Here is an 18,820-nt window from a genome sequence, read left to right as displayed (position 1 = left end):
TTACTCCCTAGTTACTGATGTTGTGCTGACCAGAGCCCGCACTGAATATTGAGCAGGCCCTCCACTTTACACTGTGGTTATCACAACCCTTTTGAGGTAACAGCCCCCAGATCTGTTTCTGAGCTATGGTATCAGGTAGTCAGGACTAGAGCTGTCCACTAGGGAGTGAGCTCGTGGTGTCACCTGTTGTGTGGGCTCACAAAGTGCAATGTCATTGGCACTGTCCTCAGCCCCCACCTCAATCGTGGGAATACAGGCAGTTGGCTCTGGTGTCTCATAGGTGCTGCGTTCACAAAGGCACTAGCACACATCCGTAATGCAAATTCACTGAAGCTGGGTACCATGACCACAATAATTGGGCACCTGGACCCCCTTGGGAGGTCTGGAAGCAGCCCTGTCTGCATAGTTGCGCACCTACAAAACCCACAGTTGCTAGTGCTTGACCCACCCCAGCTGCAGGAGTACCTCTAGTCCACCTGGATGTGGCGCAGTCACTGAGTTTACAAAGCTAGTGGGGGTGGTGTAAATTTGCAGGTCACACAGCTGTGGAAAGAGGGCTCACATTTCAGCCTTTCTTCCTAAGTTGAATAGCCCCTAAGGATAGGCTCTGACTTCAGCCCCCGCCTCAGCCTGTGGGAAACCTGCTGGTGCTTGTGTGCTTCCAGAGCTCGTAGAGGTGATGGCTGTGTCCACGGTGAGCACGCACACAGAGCAAGGGGCTGCTGTGCTGGGCCTTGCCTCTCCCTTCACGTACCTGTTGCAGTGGCACTTGGCTTCTCTGGTGGGCCTGGCCTTCTTTGTACGCCCCCGGCTTGTGGCCTCTACTGCACTGTATCCCCTTTAGGCAGTCATCACACAGCCAACTGCTGTCCTCTACCTGGGTCTGTCCTCTGAAGCCCAAGTTTCAGCACCCAGCTCCCAGGTGTACCAGCAGACACATGGCTCAGGCTGGGTACTGCTGCCATGTGGCAGGGACCATCTGCGCTGGCCTCTCTCTGTTCTGCCTGCCGCAAGCTGGCTGCTGCACTCTCCCCCGAGCCTCCAAACCTCCCTTTCTGTCCCAGCTGCCAAAGGGACTTCCTAGGGCAAGGAAACCTGGCCTCTTTCACACCTCCCTCCCAGGGTGCAGGTCTTGTCCCAGTTACTTTTTCTTTCATCCTGCCTGGTTACGTCGTGGTCTTTCTGGCAGTTTTGGTTTTATGAGCTCTTCTGTGAGTGTTGAGCAGGTATTCTCTGAGGATCGTTCCACATGTAGATGTATTTTTTTGATGTGTTTGAGGGAGGAGATATGGTCCATGTCCTTCTATTCTACCATCTGGATTGAAACCCTGTTTTTAATTTTTTGAGGAACTTCCATACTGTTTTTCCATAGTGACTGTACCAATTTATGAACAGTGAGTGTTCCCTTTTCTTCATATCTTCAACAATACTTCTTATTTCTTGTCTTTTTTTTTGGTCTTTTTGCTATTTCTTGGGCTGCTCCCGCAGCATATGGAGATTCCCAGTCTAGGGGTCCAATCGGAGCTGTAGCCACCGGCCTACGCCAGAGCCACAACAACGCGAGATCCAAGCCGCGTCTGCAACCTACACCACAGCTCACGGCAACACCGGATCGTTAACCCACTGAGCAAGGGCAGGGACCGAACCTGCAACCTCATGGTTCCTAGTCGGATTCGTTAACCACTGCGCCACGACGGGAACTCCTATTTCTTGTCTTTTTGATAATAGTTACTCTAATATGTGAGGTGATATCTTGTGATTTTGATTTTCATTCCTATGATAAGTGATAGAATACTTTTTCAGATGTGGTCTTTGGAAAAATGTCTGTTGAGATATCTGCCTCCCCTCCCCCCCTTTTGTTTTTTGGGTTTTTTTTTTTTGTCTTTTTAGAGCTGCACCTACAGCATATGGAAGTTCCCAGGCTAGATTAAATCAGAACTGCAGTTGCTGGCCTACACCACAGCAACAGCAATGCCAGATCTGAGCTGTATCTGCAACCTACACCACAGCTCATGGCAATGCCAGATCCTTAACCCACTGAGCAAGGTAAGGGATTGAACCCACATCCTCATGGTACTGGTCAGGTTCCTTACTGTTGAACCATGACAGGAGGTCCCCATCTACACATTTTTAAATTGGATTTTTTCTATTGAGGTGTATGAATTTTTTGTATATTTTTTGTATATTTTAGATAGTAGCACCTTAGTAGATATATGATTAGCAAACATTTTCTCCCATTCTGTAGTTTGCCTTTTCATTTTGTTGGTTTTGTTTGGTGTGTAGAAGTTTTTTAGTTGGGTGTAGTCTCACTTATTTTTGCTTTTGTGCTTTTTCTTTTGGTGTCAAATCATTGCCAAGACAGATGGCTAGGAGCTTATAAACTCCTATATTTTCTTCCAGAAATTTATAGTTTTAGGTCTTATGTTCAAGTTTTTAATCCATTTCGAGTTAATTTTTGTGTATGGTGTAAGATAGTGGTTCAGTTTCATTCTTTTGCAAGTGGCCATCCAGTTTCTGAGACTGTCCTTTCCCTATTGTATAGTCTCCTTTTTCATATATTTATTGGCCATTCTTTTCTGTTACTGTAACCTTGTAACATAGTTTTTGTTTCTAGTTTAAGATTTTTCCTTCAAGGTTTATTAAGAAATAGTTAATTTCTTAAGTTAATAGTTAATTTCTTAAGAAATGGATAATTTCTTTGACAGAACACTGTAAACCAACTATAATGGAAAAAATAAAAATCATTTAGAAAAAATAAAAATAAACTCTGACCTCTGGGGGGGGGGGAAGAAGTAGTTGACATATAGCACTGTATGAGCTTAGGGTATAAGCATAGCATGCAGCATTGTGATTTGACTTACATATGTTGTAAAATGCTGCAAGTTTAGTTAACATCCATCACCTCATATAGAAAGAAAACAAGAGGGAAAAAAAAAGTTTTCCCTGTGATAAGAGTCTTAGGATCTACTCTCTCAAAGTTCATGTATATCATGCAGTGATTAACTATAGTAACATAATTTGAAATCGGAAAGTATGGTGCCTCCTGCTTTGTTCTTCAGAATGCAAACATCAATATCTATTGAGATGGATTTATTTACTTACTTTCCCAGTTAGGTAAGTAAACATTTTACACTGTTTTGGCATTATTATTATTATTATTTTTTATGTCCACACCTGCGGCATATGGAAGTTCCTGGGCCAGGGCTTGAATCCAAGCCACAGCTACAGCCTATGCCACAGCTGCAGCAATGCCGGATCCTTTAACCCACTGTGCCAGGCTGGGGATTGAACCTGTAGCAACCTGAGCCCCTGTGGTTGAATTCTTAACCACTGCACCACAGTGGGAACTCCTGTTTTTGCATTATTAAATTCAGACTGAATTTGCATTGATTTCAATAATTTTGTGGAATATTGCCCCCAAATGGGTATTTTTTCCTTAGGATACTTTATTTATCTTTTGCCTTTTTTTTGGGCGGGGGGCGGGGAGGCACACCCGTGGTATATGGAAGTTCCAGGTGGAATTAGAGCTACAGCTACCAGCCTATTCCACAGCCACAGCAACACACAAGATCCGAGCCACATCTGCAGCATATACCACAGCTCAAGACAATCCCAGATCCCCAACCTACTGAGCTAGGCCAGGGATCAAACCCGAATCCTCATGGATACTAGTCGGATTTGTTTCCATTGCACCACAGTGGGAATGCCTTTCCTTAGGATACTTTAGATTTAGAAACATTAATAAACCTTTTTAAATATGAGTACAATTATTATTTTACTTATGATACACTCTTTCTTATGTTCCTAGTAAAGGCTAATTACTCTTCATTTGGTTTTACCTTCTGGCTTTCCAGAAAGTTGATATATTCCTACTTTGCCTTAGCCTCTCAAGTGAATTCCCTTCTGACTCTCAAACATTTTCATGTCTTTCTTATTGAAATAAAAGTTCAAAATTGCCTTTGTCAGAACATGTTGAATTGAATATGTATTATTTCCTGAATGAATGAAAAAATACCTAAACTTATAAGGGCAAAAAAATGAGGTAGGCCAGAGCACAGAAGAGATGTCATCAACACTTTGGAAACTGGAAGGAAGGTGGATGAAGTGTTTTTGATTTAGCAGGCCAGATAGCTAACTGCCTACACAGGGAAGGACCAAGAAACATGCCAGTTTGAGCCTCAAAATCCTGGAAACCTCAAGAATCAGAAGTATCCTGTCTGGGAGTTCACACTGTGGTACAGTGGGTTAAGAATCCAACTGCAGCGGCTCAGGTTGCTGCAGAGGTGGGGCTCAGTCCCTGGCCCAGCACAGTGGGTTAAAGGGTCCAGCGTTGCTGCACCTGCAGCATAGGTTGTAGCTGTGGCTCAGATTCAGTCCCTGGCCCAGGAACTTCCATGAGCCGTGGGTGCAGCCATTAAAAAAGAAGAAGAAGAAGAAGAAGAAGAAGAAGAAGAAGAAGAGAAGTATCCTGACTCTCTGGTGGCAGGGGAGTGGTGGAGGGGAACAAGAGCAATAGGATGATTCGTCCTATGTGTACAGTTCTGTGCCCAGCTCCCTCCTCCAGTGGCTTCATCCACATCACTTCCCTTTTCTGTGCTACAGAAGTCTTGATGTATATTTTCTATAAAGGGCACCCAGAGCAATTCTGAAGTAGTCCCACCTGAAAGTGGGTGATACCCCATTAAAAACAGGGTTGTTAGGAGGAAGCTCAACTTCCTCTTCTGGCCACGCTGGAGAAACTGCTAATAGGCTTGCAGCTCCATCATGAACAGTGGTGAAACTGGATGAGAGTTTGAGGCAGTGACAGACAGTAGGCACTGTTGTAGGCACTGAACAGTAGGCAGCATAAGATACTGATTCCTGAGGTGAAGAAACTTAGGAGGTGAATTCCATCATTACCCTGCTCTTTGGGAGCACTGTCCTAGTGGAGCCAAGCAGACCCAGGGGTCCAGAGAGCTGAGGAGGCAGCTTAAGGTCTAGAGCAGTTTGAATGTATGGGTCAGTGCATGGAGAGGAGAAAGCTGCATGTCTCAGCTGTGAATATGTTTGGCTTTCCTGATAAACATCGATGTTGATTTAACTAGAGGTTGGGGTCTAACTTTCTTGAAATGATGGAAGGAGGAACACCTCTGTGTGTGTAAGGAGGGATGTGTGTATGTGAAAGATTAATTGACGTCAGGCAGGAAGTCAAGAAATAAGGGTAGGAAAGTTGTGTTATGTGTACACACTGAGGTAAGTACCAAAAATGGAGCTCAAAGTGTTTGTCTTAGGGTAGCAGAGTTGGGGTAGCAAGGGGTGGGACTACTTAATTTTAAAAAATGATGTGCATGTACTGTTTTCATTTAAATGAGAATGGTTAGAATAAACCACAGACCTTCTTGTGGTCACTCTTCTCTTTCTCATGACTGCATCAACCTGAGAACAGCTCTTGCTTAAGTCACCAGTGACCAGCATTTTGCTAAATCTAGTGGGTATTTTTCACTTCTTCACTTTTTGACTCAACATCAACAGTCCTTACTTCTGAAATCACATCTTTACTGATCAGGTGATCAGGAGGGCTCTCCTGGGTTTGCTCCTACTTGTTTGGTCACTCCTTCTCTCCCAGGTTAATTGTCCTAATCATCAAATCTTTTTTGTTTGTTTTTGCCGCACTCGTGGCATTCAGAAGTTCCTGGGCCAGGGATCAAACCCAAGGGATCCAGCAGTGACAATGCTGAGTCCTTAACTTCTAGGACACCTGGGAACTCCAGTCATCTAATCTTTAGATGTTGGGTTCCTCAAGACTTGGTCTCTCTCTGCCAAGTTCTCTTGGGCAGTCTAATTCACAATGATGGTTTCAGTCAGTGCAGTTATGTCGGTCACTTAAACATTTGTATCTTGAGCACATGTTCTCAGCTCCTGAGCGCCCTTCTCTATGCCTACTTGATATCTCCTGAGATGTCTAAAAGATACCCAGAATTGTGTAGGGCCCAAACCAATGCGCATGTCACTGTCTTTTGTAAACTTGGTCTTTATCCTAAATGCCTTCTCTCATTTGAAAACACGCTAGTACAATATGCTGTGTAAGCCAGAAACCTTAGCACTTACCTCTCCCTGTCTCTATAATTTTTACTACTATGAATACTTCATTTAAGTGGATCATACAGTATTTGTCTTATGACTGGCTCATTTCACTTAGCATAATGTCCTCAGGGTTCCTCCATGTTGTAGCATATGCAGGATTTCTTTTCTTTTTAAGGATTAATGTTACATTGTATCTAGAGACCACATTTTGTTTATGCATCCATTGATGATACATGGGTTGCTTCCATATTTAAGCTGTTGTGAATAATGCTGCTATAAACATGAGTGTACAAATGGCTCTTTGCGAAGCTGCTTTCAGTCCTTTTGGGCATATACCCAGAAGTGGAATTTCTGGACAATATAATAATTTTATTTTTTGTTTTTTGAAGAACCACCATACTGTTTTCCTCAGTGGTTACACCATTTTACATTCTCGCCAACAGGGTACAAAGTGGGAGTTTCTTCTCATTTTTGCCAATACTTATTTCCTTTGTTTGTTTGTTTGTTTGATAGTAGCAATGCTGAAAGTGTGAGATGGTATCTTATTGTAGTTGTAATTATCTTAATAAATTTATTATGTTTTTGAAATGATAGTCTTTTAAATTAACTGGTTTATTTACAGATCTAATAATCTAATACTGGGATTGAGCACAAGGTATTCATTTCAGAAGCCTCACTTTCTATTTAGGAATGAAATATCAGGTTTTAGAACATAAAGCGGAAAGATGAAATGAACCACAGCACCTTAGTTTGAGGTTTCCCAAGTAAGAGCTGTTTGGTGGGCAGATTATAGTTTCTGGAGGTTCCTGCCATCATTACTTCCCACCTTGTTCTGGGCCCACATCTCCCTTCTTTGTGGCTCATTTCAGTCTTAGTAAAGAAAGGGAAACATCACTTAAAGAACGGTTGTACTATTAGGTTCATTTGGAAATTTCTTAAAAGTAGAGTTTTGCATTCCAGCTGAAGGGGTATAAAATGCACAGATTGGTAGAAGGCAAAGAAGTTGATTTGCTTTCACCTCTTAGTTGCCCGCAGAAGAGCTCCCAAAGACTGTTTTACTCTTCTCTTAGGCAGGCATTTCCTTGGGATGTGTCAGATGTATAGCCATCCATTCTGTTAGTAAAATGTCAAGCTGGCTTAGCTTTAAAGGCGGCAAGATACACAGACTAACACTTTTGTATCAGATTTAGTCTTTTTAAAAAAATTGTTAAAACTGTATTATAAGTAGATTTTTAATTGGTAAATAATGTTTATAAAAATCTTTTTAGAAATGATTTTTATTTTTCTGTTATAGTTGGTTTACAGTGTTCTGTCAGTTTTCTACTGTACAGCAAAGTGACTCCGTCATACATACATACATATATATGTTCTTTTTCTCATATTATCCTCCATCCTGCTCCATCACAAGTGACTAGATACAGTTCCCAGTGCTATACAGCAGGATCTCATTGCTTAGCCACTCCAAGTGCAATAGTTTGCATCTGTTAACCCCAGAATCCCTCCCCCTCCCCCTTGGCAACCATAGGTCTATTCTCCAAGTCCATGAGTTTCTTTTCTGTAGAAAGGTTTATTTATGCCGTATATTAGATTCCAGATGTAAGTATTTATAAAAATCTTGGTTGAAATGTTTTAATGTTATTAATGTAAACAATTTAAGGCAAGGAATACAGAATTATCAATAGCTCTTTCTTTCCTGCAGTTATGTACAAAATGACAAATGTGCATAGAGCTATTTGTGATCTATTTAAATAACATTTCCAATGGATTAAATGTAAAGATACTGTTTACATTGTGTGTTACTTTCTTCCTCTCTTAAAAACCTTTAAGATGAGGAATAACATCTATATAGGAAAGTGAACATCTCTGTATTATCCTAACAGATGGCTTGGTGAATTATTGCTAAATGAACGTACTTGTATAGTTTACTATCCAGATTAAGAAATAGACTTTGACAGCATTTCAGAATGTGCTCTCACCAGAGAGTAGGGATTCATCTTCACTCTCTTCTTTCTGTGGTCTCAGAACTTCACTGATTGTTAGCTGTTTTTAACTTTATATGTTTGGTGTCATGTTTTATTTTGTGAGTGGCTTTAGGGACGATCATTCATACTGTATTTGGCTAGTTCATTCAGTTTCAGTTATGTGATTGTTACTGTGTTCCATGGCATGACTAAACCACAGTGTATTTATCCAGCCTGCTGATAATGGACATTGTGTTGCCTCCAGCTTTTTATTATTACAAATACTGGTACTTTGTATATATCTTTTGGTGACCATATGCATGCATTTCTGTTGAGTACATATACCTAGGAGTAGAACATTAAACTTTATAATTACAGACTCTTCCAGACCAGTGTATCAAATTTTTTTTTTTTTTTTTTTTTTTTTTTTTTTTTTGTCTTTTGTCTTTTGTCTTTTTGTTGTTGTTGTTGTTGCTATTTCTTGGGCCGCTCCCGCGGCATATGGAGGTTCCCAGGCTAGGGGTCGAATCGGAGCTGTAGCCACCAGCCTACGCCAGAGCCACAGCAACGCGGGATCCGAGCCGCGTCTGCGACCTACACCACAGCTCACGGCAACGCCGGATCGTTAACCCACTGAGCAAGGGCAGGGACCGAACCCGCAACCTCATCGTTCCTAGTCGGATTCGTTAACCACTGCGCCACGACGGGAACTCCCCAGTATATCAATTTATACTACAGTTAGCAAGGTGTGAGAGTTCCCTGTACCCATGTCCTTGTTTGTATTTGCAATTATTGTCTTTTAATTTGTATTGTTTTTTAATTTTGATCTAATCTTTGTAAACAAAATTCTAACGTAATCCTATTTAACAATTTAGTATTTGTACATATATGCTATGTAACAAATCTTTCCCTATTTCAAGCTCTTGAAAATGAAAAGTCTGCTATATTGTCTTCTAGAAGCCTGTATGTTTTTATCTATAATCTATGCAGAATTCAGTTTGTTGTGTGTGGTAAGGGTTGACTGATATTTTTCCCCCATAGTGATATCCAACTGACCCAGCATTGTTTATGGAAAGAGTTATCTTAAAACTCCTGCTCTGCAGTGCCATCTTTGCCATGTAAATCAGGTGTCTGTATATACACGAGTCTATTTCTAGATTTTCTCCTCCTTTTTATGAATTTATATGACTGTTCTTATCTTTTGGACACTGTCTTATTAGTTACTGTAGCTTTCCAATAAATCTTGATATATGATTATCAGCTCTTTCAATGATATCTTTGTTTGTTATTCATACGTGTCTGTTCCTGGCTGTTCTTGGCTGTTTACATTTGCCTGCCAACCCTAGAACCAGTTTGTTAATTTACATACCAGAATTCCACTAGAATATTGATTGGAATTGAACTGAATTTGTGAATCAGTTTGGGGAGGAATTAACATTTTTAATAATACTAATCTAATCTATGAATAAGTTATATTTATTAGGTTATCTTTACTGTTTCTCAGTAAGAGTTTAAGGCTTTCTAAATAAGAGATCTTGTATATCTTTTGTTAGATTTATTACTAGATCTGACTTTTTTGGGTCAGATTATAAATAATATCTTAAAAATTTTTTAAATTTATTTATTGTTACTAGTATACAGAAGTAGATAATATTTTGTGTAGACCTTATATGTATAATATTATTGAAGTCACTTATTAATTTTAATAATCCATCTGTATATTTGGGGGGTTTTCTATAGATAGAAAAGTCATCTCTAATTTATAATAGTTTTAATTCTGCTTTTCCAGTCTGTATGTATCTTATTTCTTTTTCTTGCCTTATTGCACTGACTAGGACTTCCAGTACAATGTTGAACAGAAGTGGTGAGTATGGTATCTTAACTCCTTCCCATTTAGAGAGAGAACACTTTCAGCATTTCATTGAGTATGATTTTTCTGCTCTTGGTTTTATGTGGATACTCTTCTCCATATTAAGGAATTTCCCCTCTATTCCTATTTTGCTTTGAGGTTTTGTTATGAATGGGTGAACAGTTTTATCCAGTGTTTCCCTGCATTTTATTGAGCTGGTTATATGGTTCTTTTCCTCTCTCCTATTAATTGGTGAATTGCTAGGATTATAACAAACATGGTTCACTTCATTGTTCTTTAGGTATTGCGGAACCTGATTTGCTAATATTTCATTTAAAATTTTTGCATTCATGCCCATTGTCCTTTGTCAGATTTTGATATCAAGATTGCATGATCTCATATAACATATTGGGACCTATTTCTTCTTTTTGTATCCTCAGAAAGAGTTTCTGAAAGATTGATGTTTTTTCTTCTTAAAATGTTTTGCAGAGTCTAAGGTGAAACAATCTGGTTCTGGAGTTTTTCTTTTTGGGAGAATTTTAAATTATGGATTCAACCTTTTTAATAGTTATGTAGGCTTGTTCAGGTTTTTTATTTCTCCTTGTATCTGATTTGGGGGTTGTTTGGTAGCTTCATCATGAGTCTTTCGATTTTGTATTTTCAAAGTGTCAACTTTTCTTTTTATAGAGTCTCTTTTGTATGTTTTCTAGTGCATTGATTTCTGTTTATATCTATGTATGTATATAATTTCTTTCCTTCTACCTTTTTGGTTTAATTTTTTACTTTGTAATTTCTTGAGGTAGAGGCTTTTCAGCCCCTCCTTCTTTTATTATATGCACATTTATGGCAATAAATCTTTCTTTTTAGGTACATCTCAGAACTTTTGATAATTAGTATTTACGTTTTCATTCCTTTCATTATATTTTCTTATTTTTAGTGTGAGTTTTTTCCTTGACTCTTGTTACTTAGAGGTGTGTTTTTGGCTTCCAAAAACAGGATTTTTTTTGGTTATCTGTTGTTACTGATTTCTTCAGTTCTTTTTGTAAGCAGAAAGCAGACTGTAATTTCAGTCCTCTGTTGAGACTTGCTATACCCAATATGTGATCAATTTTGTAAAAATTCCATGTGTATTTGAAAAAAATGTACATTTTGCAATTATTGCTTGCAGAGGTTGATATATATATATATATATATGTCAAATTTGTTAAATGTTTTTGTAAGTCTTTTACATACTTAGTAAATTTTTTTTCTTTGTTTTTATCAGTTATTGTGAGAGGTATGTTAAAATCTTTTATGATTGTGGATTTACCTATTTTTTCTTTCGGTTTTGTCAATTTTTGCTTTATATGTTTTGTTACTATGTTAAGTACATGAAATGTAGTATATTTCCTGATAAGGCAGATCTTTTTATTATTATGAAATGACCTTTTTCTTTAGCAATATATTACATTATCACACCCTTCCCAGCTCTCTTTTTTGGTAATGTATTTTTTTTTTCCCCCTTGCTTTACAAACCTTTTTTGTCCTTATATTTAAGATTTATCTTTTGCAAGCAGTGTATATTTAGATTTTTGTTTTATAGTTTTTAATCTAGGCTCAAAATTGCTGTCTTTTATTGAAGCTATTCTTTAGATTTAATGTAATTAACGATATATTAAGGTTTAAATCTGTCATCATAATATATGGTTTTTTTCCTTCTTGCTCCTTTTCCTTTCCTCTTTGGTGTGTATGTGGGGATGTTGATAAAGCATTTTGTGTTATTCTTTCCCCCTGATCTAATAGCTTGGTACCTATGCATTATTTTACTCTCCTTTTATTGACTACTCTAGAGGTAGTAACTTAATGTCCTCAATGTATCAAGGTCTAATATAAATTCTTCTTACCAGATAATGCAAGGAACTTAAAATAACTCAGTTCCCACTGTGGCGCAGCAGAAACGAATCTGACTAGTATCCATGAGAATTTGGGTTTGATCCCTGGCCTCACTTAGTGGGTTGGGGATCTGGCATTGCCAAGAGCTGTAGTGTAGGTTGAAGACATAGCTTGGATCCCATGTTGCTGTGGCTGTGGCTGTGGCTGGCAGCTGCATTCCCCTAGCCTGGGGACTTCCATATGCTGTGGGTGCAGCCCTAAAAAGCAAAGCCAAAAAACCCTTTAACTCCATTTATCCCACTCTTTAGGTTATTGTACACACGCTTAAATTCTGTATGTTTTTGAAACCCAGAAGCCATTATTATTATAATTGTTTTATACAATGAATATTTATTTAGATGTATCCATTATGTACCCTTTTGATTGCTATTCATTTCCTTTTTGCAGTTTGACTTTTTACATGGGATTCTTTTCCTTCTGACTGAGGAGTTTTTTTTCCCCACGCCTGTGTCATGTGGAGGTTCCCGGGCCAGGAATTGAACCTGAGCCACAGCAGTGGCAGTGCTGGGTCCTTAACTCCTAGGCCACTGGGGAGCTTCCTGAGGAACCTCTTAAGTTTCAGTATTGTGGGACTGCTTGTAATGAAGGTTTATATAAACTGGCAGTTAGAGCCTTTGGGCACTTCGGAGGTATTGTTTCATTATCTTCTGACTTCACTTACTTTGGTTGAGAAGTCAGCTTGCAGATGTATTATTGCTCCTTTAACAGCATTATGATTTTTCCTCTGGTTATTTACAATATTTTTTCTTTTTGTCTTTCTGTTTTCAGCTGTTTTACTATGTGCCATAGTGTAGTTGTCTTTATATTAATCTGGTTTTATTTTCTGGAAATGATTCTTGATCTGTTGGTTGACGTCTTTTGCCAGTAATGGAAAATTATCAGCCATAGTCTCTTTGAAAGTTAATTCTGATCTTTCTTTCCTCTGTTCTTCGGATTGTGGTGAACTCTAAGTTAGACCTTATCATAATGTCCATATGTCTTTTACGTTCTCCATGCTTTTTTCTGGATACTTTATTTTGAAAATAATCCTTAAATTAACTAATTTTCTTTTCATCTGTGTCTAGTCTGATATGAAATCCATTCGTTTAATGCTTTAGCTATTGTAGTTTTTTGATTCTATCCTTTCCATTAGCTTTTTTTTTATTGCTTCTTGTTCTCTGCTGGAGTTATCTTTTAGTTTCTTAAACATATCAAGCATGCATGTTTTAAAGTGTGTCTAATAACTGCATCATCTAGAACTCATGTAAGTTTGTTCCTCTGCTTATTGCATATGGAAATTGGGTGCAACTGATTTTTTTGGAGGTTCTTGAGGAATTGTAGTTCTTTTGTCTTCTTGAGACCTAGGAGACAACTATGCATAATTATTAAAGACAACCTTGTTCCTCTTTCCGTTATTATTATTTTCCTTGAGACTTAGTGGAGTGTGTATTCCGGCAGCACGTGTTTTAGTGTATACATTATGGTAGAAGTTGTTAAGGACATAAGGAAGTTTTAAAACACAGTCTTCTTTCAAAAAAATTGATGACGTTGGGCGCATAATTCTCATATATGACATAATTACATGGCAATAAGTGACAGTGTGGAATTGATTATAATTATAGTTTTTGGAGTTACTGCTTATGGCACAATGGGATTGGCAGTGTCTCTGCAGTGCTGGGACACAGATTCAGTCCCTGGCCTGGCACAGCAGATTAAGGATCTGGTATTGCTGTAGCTGCAGCTCAGATCTGATCCTGGCCCAGGAACTCCATTCTGCTGCAGGGCAGCCAAAAAAGAAGAAGAAAATCATACTTCTTATATATGTAGGATATTATAATAAAGTTATAACAAATAACCGATTATACCTTGGTAATGGTACTTTCAACTAAAGACCTAATAATAAAACAAGTTATAAGAAATAAAATTTTGGAATACTAACAAAAGACCAAGCACATCAAAGAAACTAATGCTAGTGTAGATAAGAATTTTACTGTATAATTTAGGAATGTATCACATTTCATTGGAAGAAGTAAATCTTTGAATAAATTGTGCTAGTGCAAGTGATTGCATCTTTGGGAAAACCTGTATTTTCATCTTATGTCGTCTTCAAAAAGTAATTCCATGGTTTCTGGTTAGACATGTCAGATGCTTAGAAGTTGCCACTCTATCCTAATAACAAGTAAAGAACTGAGCAACTATAAAATCAACAAATCTATTGAGAGCCATGAGAGAAGCGAGGCCACAGAACAAATTGCTGCCACAAAATTTGGAGAGACAGAAAGGCAGATAGAATCACAACTTAATGGAATAAAAACCACCAGCAGAAACTCCATGGGAATCAGTGCTGGAGAAGGAAAACCTGGGTAACTGACAAATTGCTGGAGGCTCGGGGCGAACAAGTCTGAGTAAAAAGTCGAGGGTGACCCAGGCATAGGGGTTCCCCACGCTCCTGTGAGATTTCCCATGCAAGTGAGAAGAGAGTGGGATGAAATATTTAAAGCAACCTAAGATTGTGTACCCGGTGAACTTACCCTGCAGTAGCAAAGGGGAAGTACTTTCTCAGGTAAAGATTGATGGAATTTTTTTCCAGAGCCTGTGTTAAAGTTTTTCAACCGCCTTGCAACCTATGGTAAAGTTCTTTAGAAGAAAAATGATACAGATCAGGGACTCAGGTCGACATGAGGAAAAGAAGAGCATTGAAAAATGAATAAGTGGAGGTAAAATAAACTTATTTTTTTCTGATTCTTCATTGATCTTAAAGATTAGTTTGTTCAAAATAATAGCAACATTGTCTCTTACTGTGTGTTTTTATGTGCAGGTCCAGTGATCCTTGCACAATTGGGAGTTGGGGCCACTAGCCCCCCCCCCAACACAGTAGAAAATCTGTATATAACTTTACAGTTGCTCCTCCATATCTGTGTTTCAACATCTGTGGATTCAGCCAACTGCAGATAGTACAGTAGCAATATTTATTGAAAAAAAAATTATGTATAAGTGGACTTGTACAGTTCAAACCCGTGTTGTTCAAGGTCAGCTGTAAATGCTTATACATGCTTATGCTTAATGAAGGAAATGATGGCATTAGTATCAGGTTGGGAAGAGATGAATTAGACATATTTGTCTTAGGAGGTATTCGTACTACCTGTGAAGCAGAAAAATGAAAATGGGTTAGTTATAAATGTATATTGCAGTCTTTAGGGCAGTCAGTTTTTTAAAAAGTAAGAAGAAAAGATATAATATGCTAAGAAAGGAGAGAAAATGATACATATACTCAGTTAAAATGACAAAAGACAGAATGTGTGGAAGGCAGATAGAGAACAAAGGCAACAAATAGAAAACAGTAGCAAATATGAGGGATATTAATCTACATATGTCAATTACCTTAAATATCAGTGGTCTTAATATATCAATTAAAAGATGAGATTGTCAGAATGGATGAAAAAGCAAGCTCCATCTATTCACTGTCCACAAGAAAACACCCCCTCCCCTTTTTTTAGGGCTGCTCCATGGCATATGGAAGTTCCCTGGCTAGGGGTCAAATTGGAGCTACAACTGCCAGCCTACGTCACAGCCATAGCAATGTGGGATCCAACCTACAAAACAGCTCACAACAACACCAGATCCTTAATTCACTGAGCAAGGCCAGGGATTGAACCCACATCCTTAGGGATACTAGTCGGGCTCATTACCACTGAGCCACAATGGGAACATCCAAGAAACCCATTTTAAATATGAAGACACACATAGATTAAAAGAAATGGGGCCCAAAGGATACACCACACTAACACTAATCCAAAGAAAGTAGGAGATTAGCTATACTAATTACAGACTTCAAAACAAGGAAGTATAAAGAGATGGAAATGCTATAAAATTGGGTTGTGATGATCATTGTACAACAATAAATGTAATAAAATTCATTGAGTAATTAAAATAATAAAAGGATAAGACTCTTAAGATCTAATAAGACTTAATACTAACAACAGAGTGTCAAAATATGGTAGGCAAAACTGATGGAACTTCATGGGGAAATAGGTGAATGTGCTATTACAGTTGGAGACTTTTCATCCCCTCATCAGAAATGTACAAATCAGCAGGCAGAAGATCAGTAAGGACATAGTTGAATTCTAACAATGTCGAAGAACTGGATGTAATTGACATCTATAGACTGCTTCATTCTGTGACAGCAGGATACCTATTCTTCTCAAGCTCACACGGAACATTCACAAAGATAGACCACATTCTGGTCCATCTTAATAAATTTAAAAGAACGGAAATCACACAGTGTTTGTTGTTAACCCACAATGCAATTAACCTGGAAATCAGTAACAGAAAGATAGCTCAAAACCCTTAAATACTTGGAAGTTAAACAACGCATAAATCAGAGAAAACATCTCAAGAGAATTTTTTGAAAGTTTTGAACTAAATGAGAATGAAAATACATTTTATCCCAATTCGTGAAAGTAGTTCTTCAAGGGCAGTATATAGCATTGAATGACTATAATAGCAAAGAAGATCTAAAAATCAGTCATCTAAATGTCTACCTTGGAATGCAAGAAGAAGAAGATAAAATTAAATTCAAAGTAAGCAGAAAAAAGAAATAAGAATTAGAGCAAAATCAGTGAGATTGCAGACAGAAAACCAGTACAGAAATCAGTGAAACAAAAGCTGGTTTTTTGAAAAGATCACTAAAATCAGGAAGTTTCTAGACAGGTGAACTCAAAAAATGAACACAAATTACTAATATCAGAAATGAAAGAGGGGCAATTACTACTGCTTCTGGACCGTAAAAAGATAATAAAAGGAGTAGTATGAATCACAGTATGGTGACAGATTTGATAACAAATTTGAAATAGACCAACTCCTTGAAAGGCAGAATCTGCCAGAACTCTTACAAGAAGCAGGCAACCTGAATAGGCTTATGTTTTTTAAAGAAATTGAATCAGTAATTAATAACCTTTAAAAACAGAACTGTGCTCAGATGTGTCCACTGGAACATTCTACCAAACGTTGGAAGAAATGATACGTAGTCTCTTCAGTCTCTTCTAGGTGGTACAAGTAGAGGCAGTACTTCCTAATTCATTCTTCGAGGACAGTATTACCGTAATACCCAAATCAGACAAAGACACTTCAGAAGGAAAAAAGCAATAACACTGTACTGTAAGCCAGTATCTCTAACGTAAATGTAAAAGTATTGAACAAGATGTTTGCAAAGTGCATCCAATATTGTACAAGAAGTTTACATACCACGACCAAGTGGGATTTGTCCCAGGTATGCAAGGCTGCTTCAGCATTTGAAAATCAGTTAGTCCAAGAAGAAAAAATCACGTGATTATTTCAACAGATACAGAAAAAATTTGACAAATTTTTTTGGTCTAATTTATTTGACAAAAGTCAGTATTCATTCGTTATAAAAACTCACAGCAAACTAGGAATAGAGGGGAATCTCCAACTTGACACAGACCAGTCCACAAAAAACCTACGTTAACAGCATATTTCTATGGTGAGAAGCTCACAGGTTTCCCACTAAGATCAAGAAGGCGGCAAAGATGCCCCTTCTCACCACTGCTTTCTAATACTGTTCTGAATATCCTAGCTAATGCAGTAAGATGAGACCGGGTAATAAAAGTATCCAGATTTGGAGTGAAGAAGTAAAGCTGTCTCTGCAGATGACATAATTGTTTATGAAGAAAATACAAAAGAATTGATTAAAAGAACTTTCAGAAACAATAAGCAATTATAGTAAGGTTGTAGGGTAAAGTTAATATACAGAAGTCTTGATCACTTTACTATATACCAGCAATGAACAAGTTGAATTTGAAATTTAGAACACACTACCATTTACATTAAAATCCAAAAAAGACATGCTTAAGTATATGAGATCTGTGTGAGGAAAACAAGATGAACAAAAGTCAAAGAACTAAAGAAGGGGAGAGAGAACTCTTGTCAACGGATAGGAAGACAAGTATTGTCAAGATGTCAGCTCTTCCCGCCTCGATTTCTAGGTTCAGTGCTATCCCAGTCAGAATCCCAGGAACTGGAGCTTTCTTAGGGCCCAGTGGGTCAAGGATCTGGCATTGTCACTCCCTGGCCCAGGAACTTCCACATGCTGTGGGGATGGCAAAAAATAAATAAGTAAATAAATAATAAAAAAATAAAATCCCAGGAAGTAATTTTGTGGACATTGATGATGAACTGATTCTAAAGTTTGTATGGAGAGGCAAAAGACCCAGGACAACCAGCTCAGTATTGGAGGAGAGGAGCAAAATCAGGGTTTGATACTACCCAACTTCAAGACTTATTATAAAGCTGCAGTAATGAAAACAGTGTGATATTGGTGAACTAATAGGCAAGTAGATCAATGGAAGAGAATAGAGAGCCCAGATATAGACCTACATTAATAGTTAGGTGACTTTTTTTGGTCATGTCTGTAGCATGTGGAAATTCCCAAGCCAGGGGTGGAACCTGTGCCACAGTAGCAAACCAAGCTGCTGCAGTGACAACACTGGATCCTTAACCCACTTTGCCGCAAGAGAGCTCAAATAGCTAGATTATCTTTGACAAAGGAACAAAGGTATTTCAGTGAAGCCAAGATAGTCCTTTCATCAAATGCTGCCAGAACAACTGGACAGCCATACATATAGAAAAATGAATCTAAGCACAGACCTTATACTCATTACCAAAATTAACTCAAAATGGGTCATGGATGTAAATGTAAAATGCAAAACTATAAAACTTCTAGAAGATAACAGAGGAGGAAAACCTAGATGACCTTAGGTACGGTGATGACTTTTTAGATAAAACACCAAGACTCCACCCAAGAAATAATTGGTAAGCTGGACTTTGGACTTCTGAGAGTTCCTGTCATGGTGCAGCAGAAACGAATCTTACTAGGAACCATGAGGTTGCAGGTTCGATCCCTGGCCTCGGCTTAGTGGGTTAAGGATGTGAGCTGTGGTGTAGGTCGCAGATGCGACTGAGATCTGGTGTTGCTGTGGTGCAGGCTGGCAGCTGTAGCTCCAATTAGACCCCTAGCCTG

General features: G+C 38.3%; 1 protein-coding gene across 14 annotated transcripts in view; it reads left to right on the top strand.

The window, feature by feature from the left end:
• Positions 1-18,820, top strand: part of ZMYND11 (zinc finger MYND-type containing 11) — a 136,185-nt gene that overhangs the window by 34,751 nt on the left and 82,614 nt on the right. For 2 of the 14 annotated variants that reach the window (XM_021065086.1, XM_021065083.1), the window contains exon 1: positions 9,867-9,888. The exons of the other annotated variants lie outside the window; for them this stretch is intronic. The gene's annotated coding sequence lies outside the window, so the exon portion shown is untranslated. Of the gene's footprint in view, positions 1-9,866; positions 9,889-18,820 lie in introns of those variants that run through there. 14 annotated transcript variants of the gene reach the window in all.

This window comes from Sus scrofa, chromosome 10 (assembly GCF_000003025.6).
Source record: "Sus scrofa isolate TJ Tabasco breed Duroc chromosome 10, Sscrofa11.1, whole genome shotgun sequence".
NCBI lineage: Eukaryota > Metazoa > Chordata > Mammalia > Artiodactyla > Suidae > Sus > Sus scrofa.
This window is presented reverse-complemented; position numbering and strand designations above follow the sequence as displayed.